Source organism: Pleurodeles waltl, unplaced genomic scaffold (assembly GCF_031143425.1).
Source record: "Pleurodeles waltl isolate 20211129_DDA unplaced genomic scaffold, aPleWal1.hap1.20221129 scaffold_69, whole genome shotgun sequence".
In the NCBI taxonomy this organism is placed as follows: Eukaryota; Metazoa; Chordata; class Amphibia; order Caudata; family Salamandridae; genus Pleurodeles; species Pleurodeles waltl.
The window spans coordinates 1,675,593-1,688,571 of NW_027150390.1; the positions used below are offsets into that span (position 1 = coordinate 1,675,593).

The 12,979-nt window shown below is 46.9% G+C and overlaps 2 non-coding genes across 2 annotated transcripts; both read right to left on the reverse strand.

Moving 5' to 3' along the window:
- Positions 1–462: 462 nt before the first annotated feature.
- Positions 463–534, reverse strand: TRNAG-UCC (transfer RNA glycine (anticodon UCC)). The gene has a single exon. It is a non-coding gene; the product is annotated as a tRNA-Gly (tRNA).
- Positions 535–11,620: 11,086 nt separating this feature from the next.
- Positions 11,621–11,692, reverse strand: TRNAG-UCC (transfer RNA glycine (anticodon UCC)). Its single transcript has one exon. It is a non-coding gene; the product is annotated as a tRNA-Gly (tRNA).
- Positions 11,693–12,979: the final 1,287 nt, after the last annotated feature.

Below are 12,979 nucleotides of genomic sequence, written 5' to 3' on the forward strand. Positions count from 1 at the left end.
CTCGGATAAATTTGGTTGTATGCTGCAGTTGCCTGCGATGACTACAAGGTGGCGCTGCTTTCAGGTAAGAGCACAAATATGCAGAAAATGTTGGGGACTTTTGCCACATTTATCGGTGGTGGGTCTCGCACATTTTTTCCAGGGGAGAGATATTTACCTGAAACACTTTTTACTGCAGAGATGCTGCAGTTCTAAAGGCTGGTCGGGCAGAAGGGCTTAGCCGTTTCATTGCCTGCCCCCCTGCAGCCCATTTATTACCAGCAGTTGTGAGTGGTGACTGCTGTTTGTAAAATATAAAAATTTCAGGACATAGAAAGTCGCAGACGGGGCTTTTGGGATGCCTGCCTATGTCTTTGTTTATTATTTATCTAATAGCTGTGTAATCTGGTCAAGATATTTCTCTTTTTTTTAACATATTGCGTTAGAATAGCTACAGCTTGCTTAATATATAAATATTAGCACTGCGTTGGCCGGGAATCGAACCCGGGTCAACTGCTTGGAAGGCAGCTATGCTCACCACTATACCACCAACGCTCCATGGCATATGTTTTTTTTAAACTCTAGACATCACAACCCTGAGTTCAATGACTATATTGCACCAGTATCAGAGGTATTTTTGGTTTACAGACCAACATGAAAATCAGGAAAAAAGTTCTTGCAACTGCTAAGGAACTGGAGATTGAAACCAATGCAAAAGCTGCGCAGAAAAGGAGAAAGGGAAAGCAGCAGTTCAAATCATTGAAATAAGCATATATTGGCAGCAAGGGAAAAACAGCAGGGTAGAGAAAGAAAACAGCTCCACGAAATTCACAGGAGATTGATAATAGCAGGACAAAAAAAGGGAATAATAACGTTCCAAGCAGCCTCAGAAAGAAGTGCGAGGGTCCCATCTTTCGTTAATGGTCATAACTGTGCATTATTTCCTTTGAAGTGTAGGGTTGATTCTCTGACCATCTGTCTCCCTGACTTTGAGCAGAGACCGATAGTTGAGCAGTCTCTTCCCACAAAAAGCTGGCACAAGCCTGCTGTTTTCCGCTCTGGCAGCATGGAAACGAGAGAGTGGTCCTCACAAGAAAAAAAATCAATCCATGCTAGCAGAGGATGGTTTCGATCCATCGACCTCTGGGTTATGGGCCCAGCACACTTCCGCTGCGCCACTCTGCTTCCTGCTCAAAATGCTGTGGTTATGCAGATCAGGAGCCTTCAGAGGAGTGGCATGGGATCGCTGGAGCTATTCTGGCAGGGCTCTCACCTCATTTGCCTAAGAATGTCACAAGGCATGCTGGGTGCAGAAAATCTTCGCCTTCCCCTCTCACAGTCAGTCATAGGGGAAAGTCAAGGCCCTCTCAGTCACTAGCCATGTCACGCCTTTGTCAAGACAGAAGCATCCCCACCCGCTCCTTCTCTGTGATCCTGCGCTACCATGCTCAGGTTTTGGCCTTACCTGGGAGCCAGAGGTGCACACGGTGAGGGCTTGCCCGGTATGAGCGTTCGGGACGTGAGTGGACTTAGGACTGGAAATTCTGTCCATTCGAAGCAGCCAACCTTCCTGCTGCAGACAGGGGCTGTTCCGTTGGGTTTCTTTCACCTTGCTCTCAGATAAATTTGGTTGTATGCTGCAGTTGCCTGCGATGACTACAAGGTGGCGCTGCTTTCAGGTAAGAGCACAAATATGCAGAAAATGTTGGGGACTTTTGCCACATTTATCGGTGGTGGGTCTTGCACATTTTTTCCAGGGGAGAGATATTGACCTGAAACACTTTTTACTGCAGAGATGCTGCAGTTCTAAAGGCTGGTCGGGCAGAAGGGCTTAGCCGTTTCATTGCCTGCCCCCCTGCAGCCCATTTATTACCAGCAGTTGTGAGTGGTGACTGCTGTTTGTAAAATATAAAAATTTCTGGACATAGAAAGTCGCAGACGGGGCTTTTGGGATGCCTGCCTATGTCTTTGTTTATTATTTATCTAATAGCTGAGTAATCTGGTCAAGATATTTCTCTTTTTTTTAACATATTGCGTTAGAATAGCTACAGCTTGCTTAATGTATAAATATTAGCACTGCGTTGGCCGGGAATCGAACCCGGGTCAACTGCTTGGCAGGCAGCTATGCTCACCACTATACCACCAACGCTCCATGGCATATGTTTTTTTTAAACTCTAGACATCACAACCCTGAGTTCAATTACTATATTGCACCAGTATCAGAGGTATTTTTGGTTTACAGACCAACATGAAAATCAGGAAAAAAGTTCTTGCAACTGCTAAGGAACTGGAGATTGAAACCAATGCAAAAGCTGCGCAGAAAAGGAGAAAGGGAAAGCAGCAGTTCAAATCATTGAAAGAAGCATATATTGGCAGCAAGGGAAAAACAGCAGGGTAGAGAAAGAAAACAGCTCCACGAAATTCACAGGAGATTGATAATAGCAGGACAAAAAAAGGGAATAATAACGTTCCAAGCAGCCTCAGAAAGAAGTGCGAGGGTCCCATCTTTCGTTAATGGTCATAACTGTGCATTATTTCCTTTGAAGTGTAGGGTTGATTCTCTGACCATCTGTCTCCCTGACTTTGAGCAGAGACCGATAGTTGAGCAGTCTCTTCCCACAAAAAGCTGGCACAAGCCTGCTGTTTTCCGCTCTGGCAGCATGGAAACGAGAGAGTGGTCCTCACAAGAAAAAAAATCAATCCATGCTAGCAGAGGATGGTTTCGATCCATCGACCTCTGGGTTATGGGCCCAGCACACTTCTGCTGCGCCACTCTGCTTCCTGCTCAAAATGCTGTGGTTATGCAGATCAGGAGCCTTCAGAGGAGTGGCATGGGATCGCTGGAGCTATTCTGGCAGGGCTCTCACCTCATTTGCCTAAGAATGTCACAAGGCATGCTGGGTGCAGAAAATCTTCGCCTTCCCCTCTCACAGTCAGTCATAGGGGAAAGTCAAGGCCCTCTCAGTCACTAGCCATGTCACGCCTTTGTCAAGACAGAAGCACCCCCACCCGCTCCTTCTCTGTGATCCTGCGCTACCATGCTCAGGTTTTGGCCTTACCTGGGAGCCAGAGGTGCACACGGTGAGGGCTTGCCCGGTATGAGCGTTCGGGACGTGAGTGGACTTAGGACTGGAAATTCTGTCCATTCGAAGCAGCCAACCTTCCTGCTGCAGACAGGGGCTGTTCTGTTGGGTTTCTTTCACCTTGCTCTCAGATAAATTTGGTTGTATGCTGCAGTTGCCTGCGATGACTACAAGGTGGCGCTGCTTTCAGGTAAGAGCACAAATATGCAGAAAATGTTGGGGACTTTTGCCACATTTATCGGTGGTGGGTCTTGCACATTTTTTCCAGGGGAGAGATATTGACCTGAAACACTTTTTACTGCAGAGATGCTGCAGTTCTAAAGGCTGGTCGGGCAGAAGGGCTTAGCCGTTTCATTGCCTGCCCCCCTGCAGCCCATTTATTACCAGCAGTTGTGAGTGGTGACTGCTGTTTGTAAAATATAAAAATTTCAGGACATAGAAAGTCGCAGACGGGGCTTTTGGGATGCCTGCCTATGTCTTTGTTTATTATTTATCTAATAGCTGAGTAATCTGGTCAAGATATTTCTCTTTTTTTTAACATATTGCGTTAGAATAGCAACAGCTTGCTTAATGTATAAATATTAGCACTGCGTTGGCCGGGAATCGAACCCGGGTCAACTGCTTGGCAGGCAGCTATGCTCACCACTATACCACCAACGCTCTATGGCATATGTTTTTTTTAAACTCTAGACATCACAACCCTGAGTTCAATTACTATATTGCACCAGTATCAGAGGTATTTTTGGTTTACAGACCAACATGAAAATCAGGAAAAAAGTTCTTGCAACTGCTAAGGAACTGGAGATTGAAACCAATGCAAAAGCTGCGCAGAAAAGGAGAAAGGGAAAGCAGCAGTTCAAATCATTGAAAGAAGCATATATTGGCAGCAAGGGAAAAACAGCAGGGTAGAGAAAGAAAACAGCTCCACGAAATTCACAGGAGATTGATAATAGCAGGACAAAAAAAGGGAATAATAACGTTCCAAGCAGCCTCAGAAAGAAGTGCGAGGGTCCCATCTTTCGTTAATGGTCATAACTGTGCATTATTTCCTTTGAAGTGTAGGGTTGATTCTCTGACCATCTGTCTCCCTGACTTTGAGCAGAGACCGATAGTTGAGCAGTCTCTTCCCACAAAAAGCTGGCACAAGCCTGCTGTTTTCCGCTCTGGCAGCATGGAAACGAGAGAGTGGTCCTCACAAGAAAAAAAATCAATCCATGCTAGCAGAGGATGGTTTCGATCCATCGACCTCTGGGTTATGGGCCCAGCACACTTCTGCTGCGCCACTCTGCTTCCTGCTCAAAATGCTGTGGTTATGCAGATCAGGAGCCTTCAGAGGAGTGGCATGGGATCGCTGGAGCTATTCTGGCAGGGCTCTCACCTCATTTGCCTAAGAATGTCACAAGGCATGCTGGGTGTAGAAAATCTTCGCCTTCCCCTCTCACAGTCAGTCATAGGGGAAAGTCAAGGCCCTCTCAGTCACTAGCCATGTCACGCCTTTGTCAAGACAGAAGCACCCCCACCCGCTCCTTCTCTGTGATCCTGCGCTACCATGCTCAGGTTTTGGCCTTACCTGGGAGCCAGAGGTGCACCCGGTGAGGGCTTGCCCGGTATGAGCGTTCGGGACGTGAGTGGACTTAGGACTGGAAGTTCTGTCCATTCGAAGCAGCCAACCTTCCTGCTGCAGACAGGGGCTGTTCCCTTGGGTTTCTTTCACCTTGCTCTCGGATAAATTTGGTTGTATGCTGCAGTTGCCTGCGATGACTACAAGGTGGCGCTGCTTTCAGGTAAGAGCACAAATATGCAGAAAATGTTGGGGACTTTTGCCACATTTATCGGTGGTGGGTCTCGCACATTTTTTCCAGGGGAGAGATATTGACCTGAAACACTTTTTACTGCAGAGATGCTGCAGTTCTAAAGGCTGGTCGGGCAGAAGGGCTTAGCCGTTTCATTGCCTGCCCCCCTGCAGCCCATTTATTACCAGCAGTTGTGAGTGGTGACTGCTGTTTGTAAAATATAAAAATTTCAGGACATAGAAAGTCGCAGACGGGGCTTTTGGGATACCTGCCTATGTCTTTGTTTATTATTTATCTAATAGCTGAGTAATCTGGTCAAGATATTTCTCTTTTTTTTAACATATTGCGTTAGAATAGCTACAGCTTGCTTAATGTATAAATATTAGCACTGCGTTGGCCGTGAATCGAACCCGGGTCAACTGCTTGGAAGGCACCTATGCTCACCACTATACCACCAACGCTCCGTGGCATATGTTTTTTTTTAAACTCTAGACATCACAACCCTGAGTTCAATGACTATATTGCACCAGTATCAGAGGTATTTTTGGTTTACAGACCAACATGAAAACAGGAAAAAAGTTCTTGCAACTGCTAAGGAACTGGAGATTGAAACCAATGCAAAAGCTGCGCAGAAAAGGAGAAAGGGAAAGCAGCAGTTCAAATCATTGAAATAAGCATATATTGGCAGCAAGGGAAAAACAGCAGGGTAGAGAAAGAAAACAGCTCCACGAAATTCACAGGAGATTGATAATAGCAGGACAAAAAAAGGGAATAATAACGTTCCAAGCAGCCTCAGAAAGAAGTGTGAGGGTCCCATCTTTCGTTAATGTTCATAACTGTGCATCATTTCCTTTAAAGTGTAGGGTTGATTCTCTGACCATCTGTCTCCCTGACTTTGAGCAGAGACCGATAGTTGAGCAGTCTCTTCCCACAAAAAGCTGGCACAAGCCTGCTTTTTTCCGCTCTGGCAGCGTGGAAACGAGAGAGTGGTCCTCACAAGAAAAAAAATCAATCCATGCTAGCAGAGGATGGTTTCGATCCATCGACCTCTGGGTTATGGGCCCAGCACGCTTCCGCTGCGCCACTCTGCTTCCTGCTCAAAATGCTGTGGTTATGCAGATCAGGAGCCTTCACAGGAGTGGCATGGGATCGCTGGAGCTATTCTGGCAGGGCTCTCACCTCATTTGCCTAAGAATGTCACAAGGCATGCTGGGTGCAGAAAATCTTCGCCTTCCCCTCTCACAGTCAGTCATAGGGGAAAGTCAAGGCCCTCTCAGTCACTAGCCATGTCACGCCTTTGTCAAGACAGAAGCACCCCCACCCGCTCCTTCTCTGTGATCCTGCGCTACCATGCTCAGGTTTTGGCCTTACCTGGGAGCCAGAGGTGCACCCGGTGAGGGCTTGCCCGGTATGAGCGTTCGGGACGTGAGTGGACTTAGGACTGGAAGTTCTGTCCATTCGAAGCAGCCAACCTTCCTGCTGCAGACAGGGGCTGTTCCCTTGGGTTTCTTTCACCTTGCTCTCGGATAAATTTGGTTGTATGCTGCAGTTGCCTGAGATGACTACAAGGTGGCGCTGCTTTCAGGTAAGAGCACAAATATGCAGAAAATGTTGGGGACTTTTGCCACATTTATCGGTGGTGGGTCTCGCACATTTTTTCCAGGGGAGAGATATTGACCTGAAACACTTTTTACTGCAGAGATGCTGCAGTTCTAAAGGCTGGTCGGGCAGAAGGGCTTAGCCGTTTCATTGCCTGCCCCCCTGCAGCCCATTTATTACCAGCAGTTGTGAGTGGTGACTGCTGTTTGTAAAATATAAACATTTCAGGACATAGAAAGTCGCAGACGGGGCTTTTGGGATGCCTGCCTATGTCTTTGTTTATTATTTATCTAATAGCTGAGTAATCTGGTCAAGATATTTATCTTTTTTTTAACATATTGCGTTAGAATAGCTACAGCTTGCTTAATGTATAAATATTAGCACTGCGTTGGCCAGGAATCGAACCCGGGTCAACTGCTTGGAAGGCAGCTATGCTCACCACTATACCACCAACGCTCCGTGGCATATGTTTTTTTTAAACTCTAGACATCACAACCCTGAGTTCAATGACTATATTGCACCAGTATCAGAGGTATTTTTGGTTTACAGACCAACATGAAAATCAGGAAAAAAGTTCTTGCAACTGCTAAGGAACTGGAGATTGAAACCAATGCAAAAGCTGCGCAGAAAAGGAGAAAGGGAAAGCAGCAGTTCAAATCATTGAAATAAGCATATATTGGCAGCAAGGGAAAAACAGCAGGGTAGAGAAAGAAAACAGCTCCACGAAATTCACAGGAGATTGATAATAGCAGGACAAAAAAAGGGAATAATAACGTTCCAAGCAGCCTCAGAAAGAAGTGCGAGGGTCCCATCTTTCTTTAATGGTCATAACTGTGCATCATTTCCTTTGAAGTGTAGGGTTGATTCTCTGACCATCTGTCTCCCTGACTTTGAGCAGAGACCGATAGTTGAGCAGTCTCTTCCCACAAAAAGCTGCCACAAGCCTGCTGTTTTCCGCTCTGGCAGCGTGGAAACGAGAGAGTGGTCCTCACAAGAAAAAAAATCAATCCATGCTAGCAGAGGATGGTTTCGATCCATCGACCTCTGGGTTATGGGCCCAGCACGCTTCCGCTGCGCCACTCTGCTTCCTGCTCAAAATGTTGTGGTTATGCAGATCAGGAGCCTTCAGAGGAGTGGCATGGGATCGCTGGAGCTATTCTGGCAGGGCTCTCACCTCATTTGCCTAAGAATGTCACAAGGCATGCTGGGTGCAGAAAATCTTCGCCTTCCCCTCTCACAGTCAGTCATAGGGGAAAGTCAAGGCCCTCTCAGTCACTAGCCATGTCACGCCTTTGTCAAGACAGAAGCACCCCCACCCGCTCCTTCTCTGTGATCCTGCGCTACCATGCTCAGGTTTTGGCCTTACCTGGGAGCCAGAGGTGCACCCGGTGAGGGCTTGCCCGGTATGAATGTTTGGGACGTGAGTGGACTTAGGACTGGAAGTTCTGTCCATTCGAAGCAGCCAACCTTCCTGCTGCAGACAGGGGCTGTTCCGTTGGGTTTCTTTCACCTTGCTCTCGGATAAATTTGGTTGTATGCTGCAGTTGCCTGCGATGACTACAAGGTGGCGCTGCTTTCAGGTAAGAGCACAAATATGCAGAAAATGTTGGGGACTTTTGCCACATTTATCGGTGGTGGGTCTCGCACATTTTTTCCAGGGGAGAGATATTGACCTGAAACACTTTTTACTGCAGAGATGCTGCAGTTCTAAAGGCTGGTCGGGCAGAAGGGCTTAGCCGTTTCATTGCCTGCCCCCCTGCAGCCCATTTATTACCAGCAGTTGTGAGTGGTGACTGCTGTTTGTAAAATATAAAAATTTCAGGACATAGAAAGTCGCAGATGGGGCTTTTGGGATGCCTGCCTATGTCTTTGTTTATTATTTATCTAATTGCTGAGTAATCTGGTCAAGATATTTCTCTTTTTTTTAACATATTGCGTTAGAATAGCTACAGCTTGCTTAATGTATAAATATTAGCACTGCGTTGGCCGGGAATCGAATCCGGGTCAACTGCTTGGAAGGCAGCTATGCTCACCACTATACCACCAACGCTCCATGGCATATGTTTTTTTTAAACTCTAGACATCACAACCCTGAGTTCAATGACTATATTGCACCAGTATCAGAGGTATTTTTGGTTTACAGACCAACATGAAAATCAGGAAAAAAGTTCTTGCAACTGCTAAGGAACTGGAGATTGAAACCAATGCAAAAGCTGCGCAGAAAAGGAGAAAGGGAAAGCAGCAGTTCAAATCATTGAAATAAGCATATATTGGCAGCAAGGGAAAAACAGCAGGGTAGAGAAAGAAAACAGCTCCACGAAATTCACAGGAGATTGATAATAGCAGGACAAAAAAAGGGAATAATAACGTTCATAGCAGCCTCAGAAAGAAGTGCGAGGGTCCCATCTTTCGTTAATGGTCATAACTGTGCATCATTTCCTTTGAAGTGTAGGGTTGATTCTCTGACCATCTGTCTCCCTGACTTTGAGCAGAGACCGATAGTTGAGCAGTCTCTTCCCACAAAAAGCTGGCACAAGCCTGCTTTTTTCCGCTCTGGCAGCGTGGAAACGAGAGAGTGGTCCTCACAAGAAAAAAAATCAATCCATGCTAGCAGAGGATGGTTTCGATCCATAGACCTCTGGGTTAGGGGCCCAGCACGCTTCCGCTACGCCACTCTGCTTCCTGCTCAAAATGCTGTGGTTATGCAGATCAGGAGCCTTCAGAGGAGTGGCATGGGATCGCTGGAGCTATTCTGGCAGGGCTCTCACCTCATTTGCCTAAGAATGTCACAAGGCATGCTGGGTGCAGAAAATCTTCGCCTTCCCCTCTCACAGTCAGTCATAGGGGAAAGTCAAGGCCCTCTCAGTCACTAGCCATGTCACGCCTTTGTCAAGACAGAAGCACCCCCACCCGCTCCTTCTCTGTGATCCTGCGCTACCATGCTCAGGTTTTGGCCTTACCTGGGAGCCAGAGGTGCACCCGGTGAGGGCTTGCCCGGTATGAATGTTCGAGACGTGAGTGGACTTAGGACTGGAAGTTCTGTCCATTCGAAGCAGCCAACCTTCCTGCTGCAGACAGGGGCTGTTCCCTTGGGTTTCTTTCACCTTGCTCTCGGATAAATTTGGTTGTATGCTGCAGTTGCCTGCGATGACTACAAGGTGGTGCTGCTTTCAGGTAAGAGCACAAATATGCAGAAAATGTTGGGGACTTTTGCCACATTTATCGGTGGTGGGTCTCGCACATTTTTTCCAGGGGAGAGATATTGACCTGAAACACTTTTTACTGCAGAGATGCTGCAGTTCTAAAGGCTGGTCAGGCAGAAGGGCTTAGCCGTTTCATTGCCTGCACCCCTGCAGCCCATTTATTACCAGCAGTTGTGAGTGGTGACTGCTGTTTGTAAAATATAAAAATTTCAGGACATAGAAAGTCGCAGACGGGGCTTTTGGGATGCCTGCCTATGTCTTTGTTTATTATTTATCTAATAGCTGAGTAATCTGGTCAAGATATTTCTCTTTTTTTTAACATATTGCGTTAGAATAGCTACAGCTTGCTTAATGTATAAATATTAGCACTGCGTTGGCCGGGAATCGAATCCGGGTCAACTGCTTGGAAGGCAGCTATGCTCACCACTATACCACCAACGCTCCGTGGCATATGTTTTTTTTAAACTCTAGACATCACAACCCTGAGTTCAATGACTATATTGCACCAGTATCAGAGGTATTTTTGGTTTACAGACCAACATGAAAATCAGGAAAAAAGTTCTTGCAACTGCTAAGGAACTGGAGATTGAAACCAATGCAAAAGCTGCGCAGAAAAGGAGAAAGGGAAAGCAGCAGTTCAAATCATTGAAATAAGCATATATTGGCAGCAAGGGAAAAACAGCAGGGTAGAGAAAGAAAACAGCTCCACGAAATTCACAGGAGATTGATAATAGCAGGACAAAAAAAGGGAATAATAACGTTCCTAGCAGCCTCAGAAAGAAGTGCGAGGGTCCCATCTTTCGTTAATGGTCATAACTGTGCATCATTTCCTTTGAAGTGTAGGGTTGATTCTCTGACCATCTGTCTCCCTGACTTTGAGCAGAGACCGATAGTTGAGCAGTCTCTTCCCACAAAAAGCTGGCACAAGCCTGCTTTTTTCCGCTCTGGCAGCGTGGAAACGAGAGAGTGGTCCTCACAAGAAAAAAAATCAATCCATGCTAGCAGAGGATGGTTTCGATCCATCGACCTCTGGGTTATGGGCCCAGCACGCTTCCGCTGCGCCACTCTGCTTCCTGCTCAAAATGCTGTGGTTATGCAGATCAGGAGCCTTCAGAGGAGTGGCATGGGATCGCTGGAGCTATTCTGGCAGGGCTCTCACCTCATTTGCCTAAGAATGTCACAAGGCATGCTGGGTGCAGAAAATCTTCGCCTTCCCCTCTCACAGTCAGTCATAGGGGAAAGTCAAGGCCCTCTCAGTCACTAGCCATGTCACGCCTTTGTCAAGACAGAAGCACCCCCACCCGCTCCTTCTCTGTGATCCTGGGCTACCATGCTCAGGTTTTGGCCTTACCTGGGAGCCACAGGTGCACCGGGTGAGGACTTGCCCGGTATGAGCGTTCGGGACGTGAGTGGACTTAGGACTGGAAGTTCTGTCCATTCGAAGCAGCCAACCTTCCTGCTGCAGACAGGGGCTGTTCCCTTGGGTTTCTTTCACCTTGCTCTAGGATAAATTTGGTTGTATGCTGCAGTTGCCTGCGATGACTACAAGGTGGCGCTGCTTTCAGGTAAGAGCACAAATATGCAGAAAATGTTGGGGACTTTTGCCACATTTATCGGTGGTGGGTCTCGCACATTTTTTCCAGGGGAGAGATATTGACCTGAAACACTTTTTACTGCAGAGATGCTGCAGTTCTAAAGGCTGGTCGGGCAGAAGGGCTTAGCCGTTTCATTGCCTGCCCCCCTGCAGCCCATTTATTACCAGCAGTTGTGAGTGGTGACTGCTGTTTGTAAAATATAAAAATTTCAGGACATAGAAAGTCGCAGACGGGGCTTTTGGGATGCCTGCCTATGTCTTTGTTTATTATTTATCTAATAGCTGAGTAATCTGGTCAAGATATTTCTCTTTTTTTTAACATATTGCGTTAGAATAGCTACAGCTTGCTTAATGTATAAATATTAGCACTGCGTTGGCCGGGAATCGAACCCGGGTCAACTGCTTGGAAGGCAGCTATGCTCACCACTATACCACCAACGCTCCGTGGCATATGTTTTTTTTAAACTCTAGACATCACAACCCTGAGTTCAATGACTATATTGCACCAGTATCAGAGGTATTTTTGGTTTACAGACCAACATGAAAATCAGGAAAAAAGTTCTTGCAACTGCTAAGGAACTGGAGATTGAAACCAATGCAAAAGCTGCGCAGAAAAGGAGAAAGGGAAAGCAGCAGTTCAAATCATTGAAATAAGCATATATTGGCAGCAAGGGAAAAACAGCAGGGTAGAGAAAGAAAACAGCTCCACGAAATTCACAGGAGATTGATAATAGCAGGACAAAAAAAGGGAATAATAACGTTCCAAGCAGCCTCAGAAAGAAGTGCGAGGGTCCCATCTTTCGTTAATGGTCATAACTGTGCATTATTTCCTTTGAAGTGTAGGGTTGATTCTCTGACCATCTGTCTCCCTGACTTTGAGCAGAGACCGATAGTTGAGCAGTCTCTTCCCACAAAAAGCTGGCACAAGCCTGCTGTTTTCCGCTCTGGCAGCATGGAAGTGTAGGGTTGATTCTCTGACCATCTGTCTCCCTGACTTTGAGCAGAGACCGATAGTTGAGCAGTCTCTTCCCACAAAAAGCTGGCACAAGCCTGCTGTTTTCCGCTCTGGCAGCATGGAAACGAGAGAGTGGTCCTCACAAGAAAAAAAATCAATCCATGCTAGCAGAGGATGGTTTCGATCCATCGACCTCTGGGTTATGGGCCCAGCACACTTCCGCTGCGCCACTCTGCTTCCTGCTCAAAATGCTGTGGTTATGCAGATCAGGAGCCTTCAGAGGAGTGGCATGGGATCGCTGGTGCTATTCTGGCAGGGCTCTCACCTCATTTGCCTAAGAATGTCACAAGGCATGCTGGGTGCAGAAAATCTTCGCCTTCCCCTCTCACAGTCAGTCATAGGGGAAAGTCAAGGCCCTCTCAGTCACTAGCCATGTCACGCCTTTGTCAAGACAGAAGCACCCCCACCCGCTCCTTCTCTGTGATCTTGCGCTACCATGCTCAGGTTTTGGCCTTACCTGGGAGCCAGAGGTGCACCCGGTGAGGGCTTGCCCTGTATGAGCGTTCGGGACGTGAGTGGACTTAGGACTGGAAGTTCTGTCCATTCGAAGCAGCCAACCTTCCTGCTGCAGACAGGGGCTGTTCCCTTGGGTTTCTTTCACCTTGCTCTCGGATAAATTTGGTTGTATGCTGCAGTTGCCTGCGATGACAACAAGGTGGCGCTGCTTTCAGGTAAGAGCACAAATATGCAGAAAATGTTGGGGACTTTTGCCA